Source organism: Notamacropus eugenii, chromosome 1 (genome assembly GCF_028372415.1).
Source record: "Notamacropus eugenii isolate mMacEug1 chromosome 1, mMacEug1.pri_v2, whole genome shotgun sequence".
Classification (NCBI taxonomy): Eukaryota; Metazoa; Chordata; class Mammalia; order Diprotodontia; family Macropodidae; genus Notamacropus; species Notamacropus eugenii.
In genome coordinates, this window is record NC_092872.1 from 677,485,507 (window position 1) to 677,509,500 (window position 23,994).

Below are 23,994 nucleotides of genomic sequence, written 5' to 3' on the forward strand. Positions count from 1 at the left end.
GAATGGGTCTTAGCCATTAAGGAGCTGAAAATTCTGAATTCCACGATGATGAATGTCCTTTTGGATTTATTAAACATTGCTCTTATTTGAGGTATGAAGTGAATATACTGTTAGTTCCATTTTATAGATGAGGAAACTGAGATAGAGGAGGAAACTAAGAAACAATACCACTTATTGTTTATTCTTTCAATCAGGAAAATTTAGTGAATTACTCCTCATTGGGCAGTTAACAGGTTGAGACCAGGGTTTGTTTGTTTTTGGGGGGAGGGAAGAGTAGGTGGGGACAGGAATGGGGAAGAAAGAAATGCTTTTTTCAAGGTAGCTAGTATGCACAGTGGCAGAGTTAGGAAACCCTGCATTCAAATTCACTCTTATACACTCTGAGCAAGTCACTTAACCTGTTTGCCTCATTTTCCCTGAATGTAAAGTGGGGACTAAAAATAGCATCTACTCTGCAGGGTGGTACAGAGGAATGGTTCTACAGTTTCTGGCATACGGTAGGTACTTAGGAAATGCTTGTGTCCTTGCTTCCTTCCAGATACATTACCTTCTATACTGCAGGAGTTGGAAAGGACCTTAGAGGTGTTTTGCTCCAACTCTCTCATTTTAACAAAAGAAAGACAAGAAATTATGAATATCAAGAAACACCCAGGTGAGTCAATTGATTGCATTTTTTTTACATCCATGAGGCAAAGGAAATAGATAGTAGGATGAACATTTTTATTTCAAAGTAAAATGATAATATCTACTTGTAATTATTTGCCTTTTAATGAGCATTTACACAGATACGAGATATTACAGTAAATCACTTTAAAATTATTTTTTAATTGTATCAATCGATGCACTTAATGCTTCTAGTGGAGGAGATGGAGATTCAGAGAATGTGAAATGACTTTGCTTGAGTTCCCATGGCTAGAAAATGCCACCATGGAAACTTAGACCCAGTTCTTTTAATTCTATTTTACTGTACTCTGCTTGTAGGCGAGTTTTAGTGCCCATGCCAATATCACCAACTTCTAGGTGGAGAGAGTGAATATTTTTAAGGAGTTTTTCTCATAAAAGCTCCATAATTGATAGTACCAGGATGATGATCCCACAGAATCAAAGAAGCGAAGAATTCTGAAGCTGGAAGGAAAAATAGAAATTGTCTAGTCTAACCTCCTTATTTTCTAGTGAAAGAAACTGGGAAAGTGACCTCAACATCACCCAGCTAGGATGTAGCAGAGCCAAGGTTTGAAACAAGTTCTTAAGATGTTAAGGTCAATGATCTCCCTATTTTACAAATGATAAAACTGAGTGTGAATGACTTGCCCATGGTCACACAGCTGGTAAATATCGGAGATTGGACTCAATCACAATCCTCTTGACTCTTGGTATTGCACCCTTCCTTACACAGGCTTTTGCTGACTTCTCCACAAGTTTCTCATTTAGACTCTGGCTGCCTAGAGACTCTTTTCATCCAAGGCACACAGTGGGGACACACCCCAGGAGAAAGTTAAGAGCTGAAAAATTATGATGTCATCAGGCAGTTTCAAGTAACAGTCTTAAATGGATTGGAGTTAACATAAGCAACTGCTGGGCTTCATATGCACCTAAGACCCATCTTCTATCAACTGAGAGTGCATGACTCAACAAGGGCTAAGTATGAACTACTTGTTGACATAATTAGCGCTGGCTCAGAGCGGGAGGTTTCATAGCCAACTTGGCTCTCTTTTGAAGTTTTGATTGGCAAATTTCAAGTAAAGTTCAGCCAAGTTCTCTATCTATTTTGTTCAGTGCCTTATGCATGGCTAAAAGAGCCAAATATTCTGGTAGTTTTTCAGTTTTAGAGTCGTTGGTAGTTTGAGACATTAGCTTTCTAAGTGGACAAATGCTTCTGGCAGCCTGGGCTACACTGGGAAGAGAGCAGTGCCTTCAGATTCCTATGAAAATGAAGGTAATAAGATGCATGAATCAGAATTCTATCAAATCTGTGTACTTGGCCTACATAGAAAAGACAAACCTTTGAAATGGTTGTTGGCTGTGCTTCCCCCTTCTTGGCTAGTTAGAGACAAAAATATCTGGAACAGAGCTAATGTTTAAGAAAACTGGCAATGGGGAGTGGGTTAAGTAACTTCTAATTCTTTAGCTCCTCCAGGGGGCTAAGGGGTTTCAGATAATTAGGCTTTTGCAGTTCCAGAAAATTACTTTAGACGGGAGGTTGGACCCAAAAGTTTAGTTAGACCCTGGGCCAAGGCAGTACCAGTTTGGGCAAGTGAGCTTTTCACATTTCAGTGGAGCCTAGGTATTTGTTACCATCAAACTTTTGTGCTAGAAGACGAAAAAGCTTGGAGGGAAATATTTTAATGTCCCTACACTTGGAAAGTCCTCCCCTCAATATCTACCTGCTGAAATCTCATCCATCCTCTAAGACATGGTTCATATGCTCCTCCCTTCATGAAGCCCTGGATTTAGTTAAGAGTCAAAGTCAGCTTCAAATTTCAGCTCTATTCCTTAATCCTAGTGAAACTTGGGACAAATCATTTCTTATTTCTGTGCTTCAGTTTCCTCATCTAAAAAGAGGCCAGAGGATTGTTTCTAAGGTACCTTCTAACTCAAAATTCTGATACTAAGACATCCCAGATGCATATGTACCCCTGAATCCCAAATTAAAAAAACTATCTCTGCATTCTGTGAACTCAATATTTTGTACCTCCAGAGATAGAAGGGTTTCTTAATCTGAGGATCGTAGACCTTCAAGGGGTATCTGTATTAGATGGAAGAAATATAACTTTATTTCAGTATAATTGATTTCTTTTGTAATCCTATGTATTTTATTTTATGAATTTAAAAACATTATTGTGATAAGGGACTCATAAGCCTGTTGAAAGGATCTTTGGCACAGTAAAGGTTAAGAACTCCTCCTTTAGAGCATATGTTTATCTTATTCTGTTTTGTATTAGGGGTGTGTGTGTGTGTGTGTGTGTGTGTGTGTGTGTGTGTGTGTGTGTGTGTGTGTGTGTGTGATAATCCCCCAGTACACTGTACAGCACGGAGCAACTGGAGGCAGGATTTAAAGTGAGCTCACTTAAAAAAAATCTCAGTTTCTATTTTCACACTAAGCCTATTTATATAATCTATTAAAATTACAAATGTTGAATAACACACCAAGACCATGACTGAACTTACACCTGGAGCTGTCAGTTGTTGTCAGAGAAATTGAATGGAACATTTAAATATCCTTTTAGTTGTTTAGAACAGTGGTACCCAAAGTAGGAGCAGTGGCATGATCCCAAAGAGTATGTGATCACCTAATTGGAGGAAGATGAGCTGCATTCTGCCCTCACCATAACAGCCAATCACATTATCTCTGCCAAAACACAACCTATCCTTCTTTCTTTCTGTTAGATAAGATCCCAAGCTCCCACCTTCAGAGCAGAACATTGCCTCCTCAAGGCAGTGATAACCTAATTGCTACCTGGGCACACAAAGCAATTGTGACCTGAGAATAGAAGTCTTATTCCTCTCCCTTTCTTTTGGGGTGGGACAAAAGAAGTAAAACAGGAGAAGAAGGAACAGATGAGTAGTCACCTGCACTTTGGACCTCGTGGGACTGTCTCTCCAAACTCATCCCTCTTAGGAACTTCAACTTCTCACTCTTCCTCTTCCAAAAGTCAAAGTTGCCCCATCATTTTATTTCTCATTCCATAACACCTCCACAATCTGTCCCCTTCATTCATGCACACACACCCTGTCTAGGGCAGGCCTTCATCATCTCTCTCCTAGTCTACTGCAATGGCACTCTATTTGTTCCTCTGCCTCAAGCCTCCCTCCTCATCAACTGATCCTCTACTGATTTTTCCTAAAGCACAGGTCTCACGGTGTCAATAAACTTCACCCTACTACTCAATAAACTCTAGCAGTTTCTTATTGACTCTAGGATCAAATCATGTCTTTGTTATCTCATTCATTTAAAATCTATATTTTTGTGTGTTTTGTAATGGATGTATTTATTAAGTATAAATACACATAATGAAGATATCTACTCAACAATATTTTACGGATTTTGTTGTTGTTGTTGAGTTATTTTCAGTCATATCCCATTCTTCATGACCCCTTTTCAGTTTTCTTGGCAAAGATACTGGAATGGTTTGCCATTTCCTTCTCTAGTTCATTTTACAGATTTTTCAAGAAAACTGAAGCAAACAGGGTTAAATGATTTGCCAAAGGTCACACAGATAGTAAGTGTCTAAGGCTACATTTGAACTCAGGAATGTTTTCTGACTCCAGGCCTGGCACTCCATCCACTGAGCCACCAAACTGACCATTTGACTGATACAAGTTCATAATCAAAAAAGTGTGGAGACTTCTGCTTCAGGAAACAGTAATATCTTAGCATCAGGTCTCAAGCACTCCTTTTACAGATAAGGAAATTGAGATCTAGAAAGATTAAGCAATTTGTCTGTTTGTAGGATTTGAGCTCACATCATCAGACTCTCAATTCAAACATTCTTTCCACTGGGAGGGAAAAACAGCAATCAATAGTATTCTTTCCACTGAAATTTCCACAAATTGCCCAAGGTCACACAGAATAGTTAGTGTTAGGTTGAAATGGAGAAAAAAATAAAACAACTAGTATCTAGAAGAGGACTGTTTTGGATTGGTTGGGAAATTTTATATCACTTTAGATATCCCCATCCCCTTGCCCCTCTCCCCACACTTACTTGACACCAATATTTTTGCAGTGCTGCTAGAGTTAAAGTACAACGATCCTCAAGTTTTCAGAAGAATCCAGACCGTAAAGTGACCAAAAGTGACCAAAAGGGCAATGAGACACATAGTGGTCTAGGAGGGCTCTTACCACAAGTGGCTTATTTACAAGTGGTGTAAAAACATCACTGAGGAAATTCATTTCCAGAAAAGAAGATAAACTGGTCAGCTAGCCAAGGTGAGGGATCACAGAGCAGACAGCCTGCACTGAAATACAGGAATTATTCAAAGATCCAACTGAAAGTCTCCAGATTATCAGAGGACCCTCATTAAGGTGGGTTTCATAAGATTTGCATAAGATGAACAGGTAATACTTGGGGAGGAAGTTCTCTTGTTTTATTTCTTCTTTTGATCTTCAGTATTTTGTACATGGTAGGCCTTTAAATGTTTGTTGAGTCACAGAATAGCATCATTTGGAAGGCACTTTAGACCCACTCTCCATATTGAAATGATGGGAAAAAAAATGGAGATCCTGTCCCAAAATGATCATTGGCAAAGCCAAGATGAAAATTAATGTATTTTGGACTGAACTGAACTGGTCCAACTTATCCAGATCTCAGGGGAAGTGACATTTTATTTCTTCACTTTATCCAAACTGTCACTCTAATACCTCATTTGTTAGTTTTGTTTAAGTGAATGAGAAAAAACTATTCTTTTGGAAGAGAAGTATTTGAATATTCTAGCTTTCACAGGAGGCTAGTAGTCTCTGAGAGTTGAATTTTAGACAGTTGTACAATGTGGAGTCCCATTGGATTTCCATGCTGTGAGCCACTGTCTAATCTGTTGTCTTGGATTTTTGAGGACTGTTAGAGTTAAGGAGAAAGCTGGTGGTATAGTACAAAGAGCACTAGGCTTGGGCTCCAAGCCTGTAGGTTCATATCCCAGTTTGGCTACTTTTTACCAGTGAGGTTATATACTAGCCATTGGACCTCCCTGAAATTTGGGTCTTACTTCTGAAAAATAAGGGGATTTGATTAAACTCTAAAGTTCCAGGTGACTCTAAATTTTATGTATTCTTAAGGCTGATTATCTCATGCAATGAAATACTACTTTACATAGGAAAAAATAGTGAAAACTCCCTACCATAAGACCCTGTTTTCATTATAGATATTTATGTATAAAGAGAATAGGTCCTAAAAGCTCCTAAAAGAAGAGATTTTAAGTAGGAAGGAAATTGAGAGAGAATTTAGTTTGGTACCACCCACACTTAAAGATAAACAAGCAGGTCCAGAATGGTGGACAATAACAATAAACATTATAAAGCTCTTCCTAACCGTGCTAGTCACTATTCTAAGCGACATGGTTGTTCCATTCCAGGAAACTTATATCCTACTGAGGGCTGATATGACTTGCTCAAGATCATACAATCAGGAAGCAAAACAGCCAGAATTTGAATACAGTGCCTCTGACACCAAATTCAGAGCTCTAGAAGTTAATGGAAAAAAGTAGTATGCAAAGTAAACTACAGGGGATAGGTGTTAGGGAAAATGGAGTCCCTCGGTGGTTAATCCTCAGAACTCCGTATTTTCTAATCTAGATAAATTACCCAGGCAGTAACACAATTGCAAATGTGCCACATTTGCTGACCATGTAAAATTAGCAAAGAGAGTAACTAACACAAGGAGAAAAAAAATGAAATGGCCAGGGTTTGAATTGGCCTGACTCATCTCAGTCTGACATATGACAAATGAAATTAACGTTGACAAATATAAAGCAATGTCCATTGGCTTGTCATAAACAAATGCCCAACAAATATGATTGATCTAGAAGAGGAAAAGCTCAACAAAAGACCTTGGAGTCACAGTAGACATTTTATCAAAAACTCTGACTAACCAGGGGACATAGAGGAAGGGGGAGGGGAGAGAGAACTAACCAGAAGCACAGGCAAAGCAAAGCAGAATTATGGAGACAACATTATACATCTTTCTGGCCAGGGCAAAATGTATGTCCACTGAAATTAGAATGGATTACCCTAGACTCTGATAAAGCTCTGCCCAAGCATCATGGTCACTTCTGGTCACCACTTTACAAAAATGGTATTAATAAATCACTTGAAAGGAATTAAGAAAAGCACCGGCATTTTAGGTCACTAAAAATTTTGGACTAAAAAGAATAAATGTTCTTTAAAAGAATAAAATTTATAGAACTTGGGGAAAAAATCAAATACTTCTTTATAAGATAATGGTTAAGACATTTCCCATTTTTGTGAGTATATAACACTACTCACCCTTTCTGTCTATAAAAAACACCCCTGAGAACAAAATACAAATATTTCAAAATAATTTTTCAGATGGTAATTTTAGGACAGAAAGAACTGAATAACTCTCACTTTTAAGGTTTAGAAAATGCTTTCTTTCCAACTATGGTGTGAAGTAAGCATGATTATTTCTGAAATAATCATATGAAAAATTAAGGAGTAGAAAAGGGATGTGATGTACCCATACTCACATAGGTTAGAAGTGTTGGAGTTGGGAGGTGAAATCTGGGTGTTGTGACCAAGATTGTAAAGGAATGTTTAGAAACATCCTCAGATACCTATGATTATCGTACTTTTAACACTGGCTATGTTTCTTCACTCACAAATTTTACACATGAAGTGCCTTATTATGTTATGAAGTTTACCATGGGCTCCTGATTGCTATACCTGACACCAAGCTGGAGAGTCTGAGGATGCCCCCACTGACTATAGACTGTATGTTTGCCACCTAAGGACGATCCTAGCTAGATTTAGAGGTTGAACACAGGGCCATGAACTTCTTTGGTCACACAAACTCTCAAAGCCCATCTACTAAGTTGTAGAGGTACTGTAATCTGTATTAATGGGGAATCCACACTGAAGAAATCATAGACATATTCAAGTATCTAAGATTTAGCCTTGTTGAATTGAGAGACAGGGTGAAATAGTGGAAGGAAAGCTAGCTTCAAAGCCAGGGACAATTGGCTTCCATTCCAGTCTTTGCCACATACCAGCTGTGTGACCCTGAGCAAGTCACTAGGTCTTTCCCTGTTTCAGGCTACTTTCTAAGACTATGAAATGCAGAGAACATCCTAATCTACATTGGCAGAGGGAATTTCCTCACCTTTAATCAGTGAAATCACAGGTACAGACCCTCTTCCTAGCTTTGTAAATCGATATTTTATACTATTGGCACTTTTATTTATACTCACATTTTAAACAGTGGTTGCTATTTTTGTAAATAGTCTAGAAATCACTTTCTTCACAAAGGTTCAGTGATGTAGGAAGTGCAAATATTAGCTCCATTTTATAGATGAGGAAAGTGATGCACAGAGGCCCAGTTACTTGTCTAAGTCTATTAAGTGGCTGACCTTGGACTTGAACCTAGGCTTTCTTAGTCAAAGCTTTTTCTATTCTATCAGACTCTTTGTTTTTGGCCTGATTCCTCTAGAAATGGCATAGTATCAGGGAATAACTAAGATGGATTAAATATTTTAGGATAGTTTCTCTGATTCTTGTCCCCATAGAATCTTAACAATATTCCTATATAACTCTGTTATTTAATCTTAATTACAAAGCTGGTCAATACGTAAGTTCCTCCACCTTGAAAAAGAGCCAAATGAATTGGTACAGAAATTTTACCAGTTTGTCATCTCTTTTAACTATAGCTTCTTAACAGAAAGGACTAAACTTTAGTGTCTTTGGGTGTTAATTGTAATGAATTTTGAAGAAACAAGTTTAAATCAAAAGCATAAGATCCATCAGTGTGAGCTAGGTAATAGTACAACTCAATCCTTTATTGCTTCCTGAAAGATGCATCATGGAATGGATTGAGTGAGGGTGTGGTTGCTCTACGTAAAATACACCAAACATATATTCCTTACACAGAGCTGAAATCTGTTTCCTTTTAACTTTTCTCTATTGTTTTTAGTTCTGGGCTCTAGAGCTAAGTCAAAAATATCTAATTTCTCTCCCACATACCAGGATTGATGCCCCCTTCCTCAAATATTCTCTTCCATCTACAGATTAAATATTCCCAGTTTCTTCAATCAACTCTTTTATTAATTTCAAGTCTCATCACTGGCCTTGAATGGCCTCTTCCAGACTTATAGCTTACATTAATGCAAAATAAGACTGAATTGCAGTTGGCAATTGGCAAACATCACATTCTTCCTTCATCACTCAATCCTACAACAGACTTTAGTCAGTAGTTGATTGGCATAATAATTTAAATTAATTTCCTTGTAACAATAGAATTAGGGTAGTTTAGTGGAAACAGCTGAATGTAAACACCCATAAACACCGCAGAATTTTGAAGAAAACCTTTGCACAAACTAAAATGATTTATTCCTTTATTGAAGTGGTTTTTCTTTCAGTAAATGGACAATGAATCCAGATGAGCCTTAGGTGAACAGGCTACAGGCTCCTTCATGAAGACCTTGCCTGTAGTAAAGAATTATCCCTAATACAGAAAGATATTCCTAGTACCTCCTCTATGTGCACCAGAGAAACAGGAATAATCCACTGTGGAAAACATGCATGGCAGTCATTTCCTCCTTTAAAGCCTCGTGGTAATGGTGGGGAAATCCCAAATTCTTAAAAACTAAACATTCATACTTTTGACAGATTCTACCAAACTGCAAATACTTTGACTGTTGACTGGTGATTGTGTGTCACTTTCATGACAAGTTTCAAGGAACTTTTCAAATATGGAATCTTAATTAACGGGTCTTTTGACATATTAAAGTAATCATAATGGCACTGAACATTAATGTAGATCTTTATTACTGATTACAAAGAACCTTCCTCATCACTCATTGAACCAACATTCATATGTATTGTATTTGCTACTAGGGAGGAAAGAAAAAGGGTGGGGAAAGGAAGGGAATAGTTCCTACCTTGAAGTAGCTTACAATCTATGTGTAGCAGATGGGGGAGATACATATATGCAAATAATTTGAATCTAAGTGTTGTGATAATGATGAGGACACCATCATTATCTAGCATTTATATATGGCTTTAAGTTTTGCAAAGTACTTTACAGATATTATCCCATTTGATCCTCACAACAATGGTGGGTAGTAAGTGGTATTATTATTTCCATTTTACAACTGGGTAAACTGAGGTATAGAGACAGTATGTGATTTTCCCAGGGTCACACACTAGTAAGTATCTGAGGCAGAATTTCAAGTTAGGACTCCCTAACTCCAGGTCCATCGTTCCATTCTCTCTGACATTAGCTGCCTCTTTGTGCCCAGTCCAATGCTGTTTCAATTAAACCTAGACACTGTTCTGAAAGCAGATATATCTAACTGCAGAAAATAGGCAAATTAATATACTTGGTGTTGGCTATTTTTTCCCCAGTTATTTACTTTTTCATAATAACAACTACAACTGATCTTTCTCCACAATGGAAGAATCAGTTTTTAAATGATACTTTCTTGATTAAGCCCCTTCTCCCCCAATACCACTTCTAAAATGATTCCTCTATGACCGTATATTCTGACTAATATGACACATGGTAGAAGCTTTCCAAGGGAAGCAGCTCTATGTTTTCTAATATGGCTAAGGACAGTCTTTCAGTGGATTCCAGGAAAGTTGAATTGACACATTCTGTACTGACCCAAAATTCCAGTACTAGTCTGATACATCCTGAGAGGCAGGGAGATGATATAATAAAAACCACTTGATCTGTTATCCTAAGATCTAGATTTAAATCCTGTCCTGCTACACTACTGATTATAATAATGTTTCTTCTGCTGTACCACCCATCTTTCACATTGTTGTCTAAATAATCCTTCTACTTCACCAAACAAATAAAAAAATATAGTTTTGACCATGCTACATACCTCTGTCTCTGACTACTTCTCTTTGATGATTACTCCTTACTGTTCTTATCTGTGTACCTTCTATATCGCATCCTTGCTCCCCTGTAATGGACTGTTAGCTCCTTGAAGGGATTTTACATTTATGTCCTTGAATTTAGCAGAGAACCCTGAACACAGCAGAAATGTAAACATGTGGTCCAACTTCTTGATTGAAGTTGATTGCTTTTAGCTGATAGTATCACAAAACAGAGATCATTTTTTGCCAATAATATTACTTCAAGGAGTCAGGCTTCCATGAGTGAGTCCTCTTTTGACGGATACAGATGCCAACCCTTCCATCTCTAAATAGATTCTATTCATGAATTCCTATAATCAGAAACATTTGTCTCTGTGTTGGGATGAGCCTCTCTGTATTTAGTGTTCTCAGATGATAGAAACATTGTCCATCACAAGGTCAGAATTAAAGGCTTTTCAGCTTGGGAGAACGTGAGGTCTTAGACTCCACTGGAGTAACCTTAGAGAACCCTGAGTCAAAGCCATATGCATGTGACGCATAAGAGAAGGACTTCAGTGGAGGAGCTGAGCACTGTCACTCTAAATTCTAATTTGGGATAGGTAAGTTCCAACTTTTATCCCCATTCAAGGTGGATTTTCTTTGTCAATTAGCAGAAGAACTTCATAAACAGGTGTTGCAAAGGAAAAAGCACTGCATTTGTGCTCAGATGACGTGCATTCAGTCTTGATTCTTCCATTCACTGACTGCATCACAAACGAGATAATCATAACTGCGTGCACCTTCTTTGTCCCTCACTTCCCGCCCTCTAAGAGAAGGTCAGTTTCTTAAGGGAAGGGAATTTTGTACCTGGGCATTAGAATTTAGCAGCAAACGCTGAACACAGGCTTCTATGTATCTCATAGGGTTGTCATGAGAAAAGCACTTTGCAAATCTCAAAGCACTATGAAAATGTGAACAAAAAAGGTGACGAAACCCACATATGCAGTCTGCTAGATTGTTTTCCACACTGTTGCTGTTGCTGTTGAGTTGTTTCAGTCATGTCCGACTCTTTGTGACCCCAATTGGGGTTTTCTTCGTAAAGACACTGGTTTGCCATTTCCTTCTCTGGCTCATTTTATAGACGAGGAAATTAGGGCAAAAGGTTAGATGACTTGCCCAGGGTCATACAGCTAGACTGCATGATTTGAACTCAGGTCTTCCTGCCTCCAGACCCAGCACTCTAAATACCATGCCACCTAGCTACCTCCTCATTCCATATCTATACTTAGTGTTTAAGTTTGGATGAGGAGAAAGACCTTAAAGGGAAGTTGCTTACACAATGCCACATGGCTCATATGCAGCACAGCTTGGGACTTTGGACTGGAGAATGCCAGAGGTAGATAATCCCATCCTTCTCTTATTTTAAAGATGAGAAAGCTGAGTCCCATAGAAATGAAATGAAAACTGGGAACTAACCAGTCGGGGAATTTCTAGAGGAAACCGTTGTACAGGCATCTGTTCCTTTCTTATGGCAGCCGTTATTTGTTCCTCTCGATGGCAACTCACAAAGCAGGTTTCCTCATTCTGGGGTCAGTGTACTGTCCAGTTCATCACTTGGACCTATTTCCTGATTCCATCTCAATCTTTCTACTACATCATGGTCCCACAAGTTTTTCTCCTCTCAACAGTGGATCTGATTATACTTTTTTCCCCCTGTTCCTGTCGTGAGGGATCAACATCAGAAAGTAAAGGAAGTTCATTGGCGAGCTTGTGTGATTCTGATTGTAACATGGATGAACTCTCTCCTTACTCAAATGAGTTGGTTCCTGTTAAGAGTTAGCCTCATTTAGGTGGGGGTTTTTGCCAGGCATAATAACATGAAACCAAGGTGCTCTGTTCCATACTCCAATACATGTTTGGAAACATATGAATCAGAACTCAATCACTATTATTAATTAGAAACTGTGCAGAAGAGAAAACATTTTAAATAAACCTGGGGACAGAATGTTAAAGCTGTCACTTTCTACATGGCCTCATGATTCAACGATTAATGGACCTTAAAACAATCATAAAACACCAAGGCCCCTGTTCAAGCTTAGAGGAACAGGAATAGTTTTATTTCTGCTTCAGTCGTCTAGTCTTAAATTCATTGTGTGTCACTGAGCACTGTAAACACCTTTAAGTATTTTGACATTGTGGGAGAAGATGTTGTTAATCTGTTTCTACCCTGACCTTCACTGGTTCTAAAGACTGCTGCTACTGGGAGGGGGTGAAAACATCAAGAAAAACACCAAGGATTCACCTAGTGACAGAGATTGAAAAACTGCCCATCTAATTATTGCCTAGATTCTGGAGAATCTGTACATGAACAGTTTCTTCAGTCATATTTTGTTCATACTAGTCAAATCTTGAACCGACGACCATGGTATTGAGTAGTCAGAATCTGACAAGCATCTCTTTAGGGACAGATAAAACTTAAATAACCATGAGTTACACAACATTATGTGGGGCCCCTGAATACCACCTGGTCAATCTGTAGAAACTGTTTCAGGCATGGGTTATGGCACTCTGTGAGTGACCGTTAATAGTAAAATTGTGCATATCTCAATCTTCTGAGGTACGTATGTGGGCATTTGGCCTGGAGTCAGAAAGAGCTGATTTCAAATACAGCCTTAAAAATTGACTAACTGTATGAGCACAGACAATTCATTTACCTCCAATTTCCTCATCTGCAAAATGGGAATAGTAATAGCACTGACTGCTCAGGGTTGTTGTAAAGCATTCTGCAAACCTTATATAAATGTTTATTATTATTATCACTATTATTATTATGCCTTTAAGGTGACAAAATGCTTACCGAGTCTTATAGTACTGGAACACAGTTATCATCTTTTAGTTTTTTTAAAAAATATTTTATTTACTTCATTAAATATTTTAAAAATTCATAATCATAAAAAATTTTGAGTTCTAAACTCTCTCCATTTCTTACTTGCTCTCCTTCATTGGTAAGGCAAGCAATTTGATATCAAATATACATGTGAAGTCATGCAAAACATTTCCATATTAGCTATGTTGCAAAAGAAAACAACAAAAAAAATAAAGTGGGGGAAAGAGGTATGCTTCAATCTGCATTCAGAATTCATCAGTTCTCTCTCTGGAGGTGGATAGCATTTTTCATCCTGGGTCCTTTGGAATTGTTTTGGATCACTGTCCTGATGAGAGTAACTAAACCTTTTGAAGTAGACCATCCTCACAATATTGCTGTTACTCTATACTATGTTCTCCTGGTTCTGTTCACTTCACTTTGTGTCACCTCATATCATCTCCCCAAGTTTTTCTGAAAGCATCCTGCTTGTCATTTCTTATAGTACAATAATATTCCATCACAATCATATTCCACAACTTGTTTAGCCATTCCCCAACTGATGGACATTCCCTCAATTTCCAGTTCTTTGGCACCACAAAAAGAGTTGTTATATTTTTTGTACAAATAGGTGCTTTCTCCTCTTTGTTCTTTTTGGGATATAGACCTAGTAGTGGTATTGCTGGCTCAAAGGGTATATACAATTTGATAGCCTTTTGATGCCCCAGATCCTCTTTTTTGAGAGGGGAAGGGGCTTATATAGTGTTACTGAGTCAGTAGTTATCACAGATATGGTTCAAATTACATCTCCTGACTCCAGGTCCAGTGTTGATTTCATTATATCATGTAGAGCTAGAGATTCACTCTTAAGTACTGGATCTAATTCCAGGTACTATGTTTTATAGGAAGGACCTTAATACAGTGGAAGCATATCTAGAAGACATTGACTGGGATGGGGAAAGGACTAGGGATTATTGCACAGGAGGATCACTGAAAGAATGCAGGGGACGTAGGGGAATTTGGATTCCTGTCTTTGGATATGATAGGTTCTTCACTACTGCTAGTCTTAATGTGAGTCTGGATGACCACCTACGTAGGGATACTAAGGAGGTCCCCCTTTATGTAGTTGTTGGACTAGGGAACTTCTGAAGGACGAAGTCCAATGTTCAATCAATTAACCAATCAATAAGCATTTATGAAGCACCTAACATGTGCTATGCACTAAGTAAATAAAGAAAATGGGGAGATAGTCTTTACCTTCAGGGAGCTTATACTCTATATGTGTAGTGGGGTGTTATAACATGCATACAGATAAGTAAATATAAGATAAATATGTAAATGTGTGTATATTTATATCATGTTATTCCCCACCTGGCATTTATTTTGTGAGCATGCACAATATTTACAAATACAAAATGTCAGTAATATACATATAAAATAATTTTTATTTTATGTGTGTGTATCATATATATGCATATATGATACACACACACACATATGTATATATATATATATACACATACCATAAATGCCAAGAAATGTGGGTACAAATGAGGAATACTCTCTTAGGAAATAAAAGAAAAGGTCTCTTTCAGGAGAGATAACACTTGAACTCAGCCTTGAAATGGTTCATTACCCCTGTGCTACCTCTGTAGACACACAAACACATACAAGTAGAAACATTAGAGTGGAGGAAGAGATTTCAGTGACTTTCATTTTCCCTTCATTATGGCTCACAGATCTAGAGAGACAAGGCATTTCTGAGGCCTTCTGTCTTGTCTAACTGCCTCATTTTATATTTGAGAGAACTGAGGCTTTCAGAGTTACATGACTTGCCCAAAGTCACAGACCTACCTGGGAGGTTTGGGAAGTAACATTTGAACTCAGGGTCTCTGATTCCTGAATCAGGGCCCTTTCCCTTTTGTTCCAAGCTGGTTCATCAGAAGGAAAAAGCTGGTTCAGCCTTAGAACAGAATAATCCAAAAAGCTCCACCTTGTTCCTCCTCTCTTCCTCCAGTATTTTATTTTTAAAAATTCTGTGGACATGTCTTTGATCACTTGGTGATCCTACCACAGAGAGATATGTAACCTTCAATTTTTGTGAAAACTAGGTCTGACTTCTGGTTTTCCAGAGGAACATTAAAGTTCCTCTTCCACTCTGATATGTGCTACATTTTCTACTTCAAGTTCCCTTGGGGAGTGTTTTCTCCCAAGGTACTGCTTCCACTAGCTACCTCTCCAACAAGCTCCCAGAGCTTAAATTCTTAATTTTGCAACATGTATGTCACTTCCCCAACGGCACAGTGTCTGGCAGAGGGTAAGCATTCAACAAATTCTCATTGACTGACTAAGGGTTGGTGAGGAGAATGTGCTTCGTAAACCTTAAAATTGAAATAGAATCTATTAAAATATAAACTGTTGTTATTATTGCTAATATTACAATTTTTGTTACACTTTCAATTTTTTTTAAAAAGGAAAGAGAGATGCAAAATCATGGGAAAAGAGGAATTCTACATTTGGTGTATTTTGCCAGTATTGGACACTTTATTCCAATTATACTGTAAACTGTTACTTTTTAAAAAAAAAAAATCTAGATTAATTAGGATGCTATGAAAACCTGTAATGTTCGCACTGTTACTATGTTCTTAGACTCACAAAATGCCCGCAGGTCTAAACAGAATTTTTTTTTTATGGATGGCTGTGAATTTTCTCCGCACACCTGTATTATCAAGGTAACTTTGGCCATAAACAGCATTTTAAAATTATCACATAAAAAACTATCAAGCACTAAATTAGAAAAAAACAGAAATTTGAAAGTGATAGTTAAATTTATGGAGCAATTCTGCTGCACTCAAAGGCTCGTTGCTTGACATGTAAGCAAATTTTGAGCTGTGTGTTGGGCATGCGGGTGGCCTTCTCACAGAAAGCAACCCCCACTAACATTAGCCACCCAATTAAAGCCACACACAAAACACATACTCTTCGGTTTTGAGCTTGTTTGCATGAACAATGGAGATAATATTAAAAGTCTTTTCTTACCATTTCAATTCGCCTCCCCCCCCTTTTTATTTGGCCGAGTGCCTTCTTTGCTACCTCCAAGAGCTGTTAATTTTGTTCGCTGCTGAGCAAGAGTCAAAGTCAGAGTCTAAACAGCTTGTAATGAGTTTTCAATGGCCCATCTCACTGAAATTGAGGGCAAAGGAGCAGCCAGCTTAGACACTGTCAGGCCTTGGAATTTATTATGGAGGGTGCGATGTGTGCACTGGAAAATGCACAGAAGAGGATGGGAAGCTCACGAGTGTCTTACGTTGAGGATTCTTTAAAAATATGTATAATCCTGGTGAGGCAGTGGTGCCTATGAACTGTTTAAGCAGGGTGTGCACTGTCCAAATGGAGGTAACTGAGACCCTCACAATCCCACTCCCTCCCCCCTCCCGCTCTGGAGACCAGTGAAACGGTGGGACCAATGTCTGGGTCGGAAATGCGGAAAGCTTATTTCATGACCCTTTTTTCAGCTTGGAGAATCACTTTGGTCCTTCCTACCCAATTATCTCTCAGGATTAGAATGAAGAACCTGCTCTGTTCCCCACCTATCCCCTATGTCTCTAAATCTCTATATTCTCACTGGATTCTCTAGGTTTGTCCATAGAAAGTCCAGTGAAATAGGCCCCTACCAATTTTCTTACTGGCATTCCTCCATTTAAACCTGTTTCTTCATGTCATTGTCTCTTAGAAGTACCAATATGCTTTCCCATGGCAATAATACATCCAGGCCTGCTCAAAATGCTATATAAATCTCAATTGTCATCTGCAGCAATCTCATTCTAAATAATTTAATGGATATCTTTGATGTGGGTCTTCCTTCTGCCAATCCCATTCATAATCTATCCAGTTTTCTTACCTAGAAATTCTTTATCTTTTCATAAATATCTATTGAGGACTTAATTTGTCTTATTGGGGTTTGGAGGCAAATTGAGTCCTTGGCAGCTCTGCAGAGTACAAGTTTGATAGGTCTTATACAGTTGGAAAGGTCACAAGTACTGGTGGGGTGACAAACTTTTTCCATGCTACCTATCAACCAGTCCAGAGAAGCAGGGAAAGAGTCAGTCGGTTAATCAATATTTATCACAGGTCTACTATGTGCCAGACACTGTGCTAATGATGATCACAGAAGACTGGATATGAAGTGAGGCATTTTTTTTTCCCACCCAGTAATTCATGAATATTATAAGTTAAGTTATGGAGAGGTCCACATAGTATTGACAAAAATAAAATTATGCATCCTTGAAGTATTTATCATTAATATCCTCATCAGTAATTATTATTTGGTTAGTAACACATGTTCCAATCCTTTTCTCCATACAACCTCCTCATATACTTCAAGGAAAGAACTCAATTCCCCTACAATTTAGTAGTTAAATCTCAGAGAGTGGCCTGAGGCTCAATGAAATTTAATGAGTTGATCATGGTTACCCAGTCATTAGCAGTGGCAGAATTTGAACCCAGGTCTTCCTAGTTCCACCTCCAGTATACTATTCACTATATCACACTGTCCATATTATGTTCCATTCTGTGAGAGTCCATTAAACAAGAACTGCAGCAGCAGCAACAGCACCATGCAATCTGGAGTCAGAAGACCTTTTCCCTCTCCTCCCTCCTGCTGCTTCAATACTATTAAGTGCCTATAGGCAGTATTCTACGTGCTAAAGAGAAGCAAAGAAAGTGAAAAGAAATCTTCCCTGACTCAAGTAACTTACATTCTACCAGCAAAAGCAGCATTTACACAGATGAGTATATACAACCAATATACAAAGTAATTTCAGGTTGATAGATGACAGATCAAGATGATAGAAATGCAAGGAATCAAGATGGGTCTGATGTAAGAGGTCTCACTTGGACTGAATCTTTGAGAGATCTCAGGATTTCAAGAAGCAATGGAAAGAATTGAATCTGAGTCTGTTGGGTGACTTCAGGTAAACACTTTCCCTTTCTGGACTTCATTTTCCCTTTTGTAGATGGGAGGGGATGAACTAGATATCCACTAACTTCCTTTCCTGCTCAAAATCCTGCAAAATGTTTACCTTTCAAGGAGACCCCTTCTCTCTGATCAATGCACCCAGGGTAATAATGGCTTACCTTCTTTAGGCATTTTTGCATTTTAACAGGAGATGCCAAGCCCCAAACCAAAGAAATTACTGTTTAATGTTAATGTTTAAAGGAAATAGTAGGTTATATAGGAGTACTAATAATCATTGGCTCTTCTCATAATCTCACCAATTATCAAAGGGTGAATTTTATTTATCTTTTATTGTTTTCAAATGGACAAAACTTTCTTTAAGATCTGTGCTATGTTATCTTCTTATACAAGACCCCAAAGGGATAACATTTGAAATGTAGAACTATATAAAATTATTTTCCATTAAAACTTTCTCCAATGATTCACCCTGGTTAAGAGGTAACCCCAACTCCTAAAGGCAACTCAGATCTGGAAAAGTTTTGAGTATCTAAGAGACCAGTGATGCATTGTGTGTCTGCCATTCAAGACCTACCAACCTCACCACATGACTGGCTATTGGAAACTCTCAACAAAGGCAAGGTTAGGGTTGTGCTCTTGGTTGGGGGAGGAAGCATCCACCCTAAGGGAACTAAGGAGCCTTGAATAATTCAAGTAAGCACACTTAAACATACCAAGGGCAGAAAATGAAGGCAAAAACACTCCATTGTTAAAATTTGTCACAAATAAAATCTTCATTTGTCACAAATAAAATCTGACACTGATGAGTGTCAGATACAAAGTCAAAGAGAAACTGCTTAAGTTTTTAAATGTTCTAAGAAACCTCTAACTTCTAGGACTGTTTTCCATATTAATTTTCTCTTCAGCAAAGTGAATGACATTTAGTACATTCACATGAAACTACCATGATGTTGGCTGTTAAAAATTGGAGTATGTGGGGGAAGATGAGGACTAAAAACTGATTAATAACAGTAGGACAATAATAATATATAAGAAAAAATAGTTGTCCCTTGTTCTTCTGTATTTTAAACTTAATTAAGAAAGCTGGGGATTAATACCCTATATTTTTGTGAATGTAACAATACAAACTTTTCTGAAGTATAAGGCTATTTGTGTTAGGAAGTGCTTATTGACTTGCTTGAATCAGCGATAATAATTACTATTAAAAACTCACAGGGATATAGCACTTTAAGTTTTTTTAATCATGTTTTTATTGCTATCTTTTGTTTTGACATCAGTTTAATTCCAAATATATCTCTACCCTTCCTTCTCCAGCATGCATCTCTTATAAAAAATAAAAAAGAAAAAAACCCAATCAAGAAACCCAAACAACACATCATTTGTATCTGACCATACATGCAGTATTTCATGCCCTTAGAAGTCCACCTCTGCAAGGAGGGGAAGAATGCACATTTTCTCAACTCTTCTCTGGAGTCAACCTTGGTCATTATAACTATGCAGCATTCATTTTCAGATTTTCATTCCTTCTATTTACATCACTGCTGGCATTGTGTATTTTTTCCCCTAGTTTGGTTTACATAATTTTGCATTGGTTTAATCATCTGGTCAATCAACAAGTATTTAGTAACTACTTTGAATTATTAGAATATCAACCATACTCTAAGTGCTATACTAGGTGCTGGGGATAAAAAAAACAAAAAATGAAACAATTGTTGATTCTTCTCATAGCTCTCTGGATTCTGTATTTCAATTTCTTAGTGCACAGTAATATCCCATTACATCCAAGTACCATAATTTGTTTAGCCCTTCACCAATCAATAGAAATCTTCATTGATTCCTCAAAAAACAAAGAAAAAGAATTTCAAATTTAAAAACACTTTCCTCACAACAATCCCATGAAGCAGAGAGTAAAAATGTTAGAATAAATGACTTATCTAAAGTCACACAGCTAGTAAGTTTTAAAGAAAGGTTCAAACTCATTATACAACACCAGGTCCAATGCTCTGTTTAAGATTTTCCATCTTGTGACAAATATTTATAACTATCTCCCTTTTCTCTAGGATAAAAGACAAACTCTTTTGTGCGGCATTAAAAATCATTCAAAATTTGGATTCAAGCTGTTCCAGATTGACTTTACATCAGTCTCCTTCACACTCTTGAAATCTTGCCAAAACGGTCTATTCACTATTTCCTGTACATATATTCCATCTCTTCTCCCCCACTCTTCCCATGTCTTTGTACATGCTATCTCCCAGACCTGGGATGTACTTATTTCCTCCTCACCTATGGCTCCTGCATTCTTAGCTTTCTTCAAAGTTCAGCTGGAATGCTCCCTCCCATACTAGGCTTTTCTTTATCACTCCTGTTTCCTTCATGGCTATTGCTCTTACCCCATACCAAGATTAATTTGGATATATTTTATATTGACTAATTTGTTTACTTGTTATTGAAGGTAGTGATTTTTGTATTTGTATCCATTTTGCATAGTACAGTATCTTGCAGAAGGTAAGTGATTAATAAATCAATAAATTTGTTAATAAATTAATAAATTTAATAATAAATTAACAAATGAATGACTCAATTTGGCTTTTTAAACAAAGTCATACTTTTCCATGTGCCCAAGGACCATTCTAGCTAAGTCTTGAGAGACTTATTATCAGGTTGGCCACAGGGTGATTAATTTTTTGGCCAAAGCAGTTCTCAAAACCCATCTAATAAGTCACAATGGGGTTTTAATTTATAGTCATTATATTTTGTGTATGACCTTGGGCATGTCAATTCTCTTCCTCTGGGTCTGGAAGAATAAGGGTATTGGAGTAAAATATCACCATGTTTTCTTTCAACTCTAGAAATTCCTATGATCCTCTGTTCCTCCTGTAACTACTATATTTAACATACTATCTCTGCCTAAGGCTGACGGAGATCTGAAAATGGATATGCCCTACATAATGCAGAAAGGTCTGGAATTAAGTTGGATGGCAGACAAGGTTGTCAGTACCCTGGGAAAAGATCACATCTTTTTTCCATACACAATCTCTGGTATAGATTCAATATTTCTGATTCTCTTTCATACTCAGGACATCCTCCTCAGCTGATATTATAAACAACTTAACAACAGAATAAAAACTCAAATTCCTTCTGTAAGTTTATGTATCCTGCCTTTAGTTGTTTTATCTTTACTGCAGGGAACAGTTGTTTAGAGATAGTATAAATTTTCTCCACTTAGCCCCCTAAACTAATTACCAAAGGGAGACTACTTAATGCTTCAATTTTCATAATGACTAACCAACAGGTCAAAGTTAAGTCACACCCTACTTAACCATCTCTGTTTCACCTGAGTTAAGCTAACAGACGAGAATCTAACAATCTGTGAAGATTTTTGGAACAGCAAGGAAAAAGTGCTTCACAAGACTTGGGTTCACAAACTTCTATTTAGCGATGAACTCAGTATGAAAATTTCTCTGTCCTGAAAACCTAGATCCTTCTCTTGGATTTCCCTAAAATAATCTGGCTAAAAAGCCCTCTTTTTGGCCATGGAAGAGTGAACATTTATACAATCATTAAAACCTCATCTTCTACCATATTTTTCCTCCTTCTCAGTTTTAATACATTTTTATAATTGCATTGAAGATATTCTAACCCTGTTTTTAGTGCAAAGATAAAATTTATGAAGCGTGACAAACGTATCATATCAGAGCCCACCCAACGAATAACAATGCGCATGTCGAAACAAGGGCATTAGCTCTTGTTTCTTAAGGATTCTGCCTATATTAATAGCATGAGATAGAAGAGTTAACCCCAAACTCTCTGATCCACAAATGTAAATGTATACTATGGAAACAAGGGAAGACCTACTTTCCATTCACAGCAGAGATCAGAGAGCACACTCTCAAAGGCTTTAGGCAACAGAAAATATCATTAAAAGTTAAGTAAACTAATATGCAGTTTTAGTCACCAGAAAGATTTCCAGAGACAGGCTGGTGAACTAGAAAAAGCACTGACCCAGGGGAGTTAGGATCCCTGGTTTTGCTACCAACTGACCATTTGGCCCTGTGACCCACTTCTGAGCCTCAATTTCCTCATCTGTAAAATGATGGAATTAGACTGTGTGATGCCTGGGTTCCTTCTAGCATGGTGGAATGGAGGATCACTAGATGTGGAGTCCAGGACCTGTGTTTGAGCCCCACCTTTACGGTTTGTTGGTTCTAGAACTCTGTCTGGACAAATGTGTTAGTCTGCTTTTCCTTCAAATGGAGCTAATGCTTTTACTATTTTTTCTGTTGTTACTTATTTGTTTCAGTCTTGTCTGACTCTTCTTGATCTCATTTGGGGTTTTCTTGGCAAAGATACTGAAGTGGTTTGCCATTTCCTTCTCCAGCTCATTTTACAGATAAGGAAACTGAGGCAAATAGAATTAAGTGACTTGCCCAGGGTCACACAGCTAGTAAGTGTCTGAGGTCAGATTTGAACTCAGGAAGATGCATATTTCTGATTCCATGCCCGATGCTCTATCCACTGAGCCACTTAGCTACCTCAACTATTTACCTTACCAAGGTCTTATAAGGAAAATTCTTTGTAAAACTTAAAACACTGTGGAAATAGGAGATACTATTTTGCCTCTGAAGTTCTCTGATTTCTTGTGTGACAGCTTCTCTTAACAAAGGAATACTGATAAAATTAGGTACAGAAATAGGATTTTTTTCTAGGTTTTGCCCAATTTCTCTCCTGGAGAGACCATTCATTTTTTTCTCCCTCCTCCTCCCCCCATTGCACATGAAGAATAAGTCCTCTCTCCCATTTCCGGGTCTTTTGAAGGTTTACAAAGCTTTTCCCCCATAATGGTCCTGTGAGTTAAGTGGTACTAGTAGTGCCACTTTCATCATGACAAGTGAATTTCTAGGCAATTAGGAGAGGCAGGCAGGGATATACTGAAAACGCCATAGGGAACCCAAATAAAACTACAAAACTTTCCCACTATAATGTGGATTAGAAATGAATTGAAAGCGCATACCACAGAAGACAGACAGACAAGAATCTTCATGTGTGAAAATGCCTCCCTGTGTATATATGAACACACAGGCAGCTAAATGTATGGATTAGCACAGATTTTGAAGGTGAACAGAGAACTTTACTCTCATTCCATGAGAAGTCGTACAGCTAACATAAAAAGCATAGGGCTTAGAATCAGGAGAAATGGGATTTGACACTTGGTTCTAGCACTGGCTAGTTGGCAGACTTGGGACAAGTGCACTTAGATTCTCAGATTCTCAATTTTCTCATCTGAGAAATGGGATAGTAATGTTTGACCTTCCTACTTGACTGGATGGAGGTGAAGAAAACATTTTTAAGCCTTAAAGCACCATAAATTGGGAATGGTTGTTACCATTTTGTACACAATTCTGGAAAGGAACAAATGGCTCCAGATCGACCCTTCTGTAATCTACAGTTCTCCCTTGAATCTTTGGAAATCTGAGACAGGGATGGGGGTTTACTTTTTAAACTTCTCATTATAGCTTCACATAAGCAAATAATGCCAAGAACCCTAATGAAGTGGAGGAAATCTACGTGATGCAAACACATTTCTTGTGACAAAATGGATTGACTAGGTATGGGAGACACAAGGGAACA

The 23,994-nt window shown here is 37.8% G+C and overlaps 1 protein-coding gene and 1 long non-coding RNA gene across 2 annotated transcripts in view; both read right to left on the reverse strand.

Moving 5' to 3' along the window:
* The window catches only part of WWOX (WW domain containing oxidoreductase), a 1,243,673-nt gene that overhangs the window by 423,439 nt on the left and 796,240 nt on the right, over window positions 1-23,994 (reverse strand). The gene's annotated exons all lie outside the window — the stretch shown is intronic.
* Window positions 1-23,994, reverse strand: part of LOC140521415 (uncharacterized) — a 133,857-nt gene that overhangs the window by 76,207 nt on the left and 33,656 nt on the right. The window contains exon 2 of the long non-coding RNA XR_011972926.1: window positions 1-23,994. This exon is cut by the window's left edge and continues 76,207 nt beyond it; it is cut by the window's right edge and continues 22,427 nt beyond it. This is a non-coding gene — a long non-coding RNA (uncharacterized lncRNA).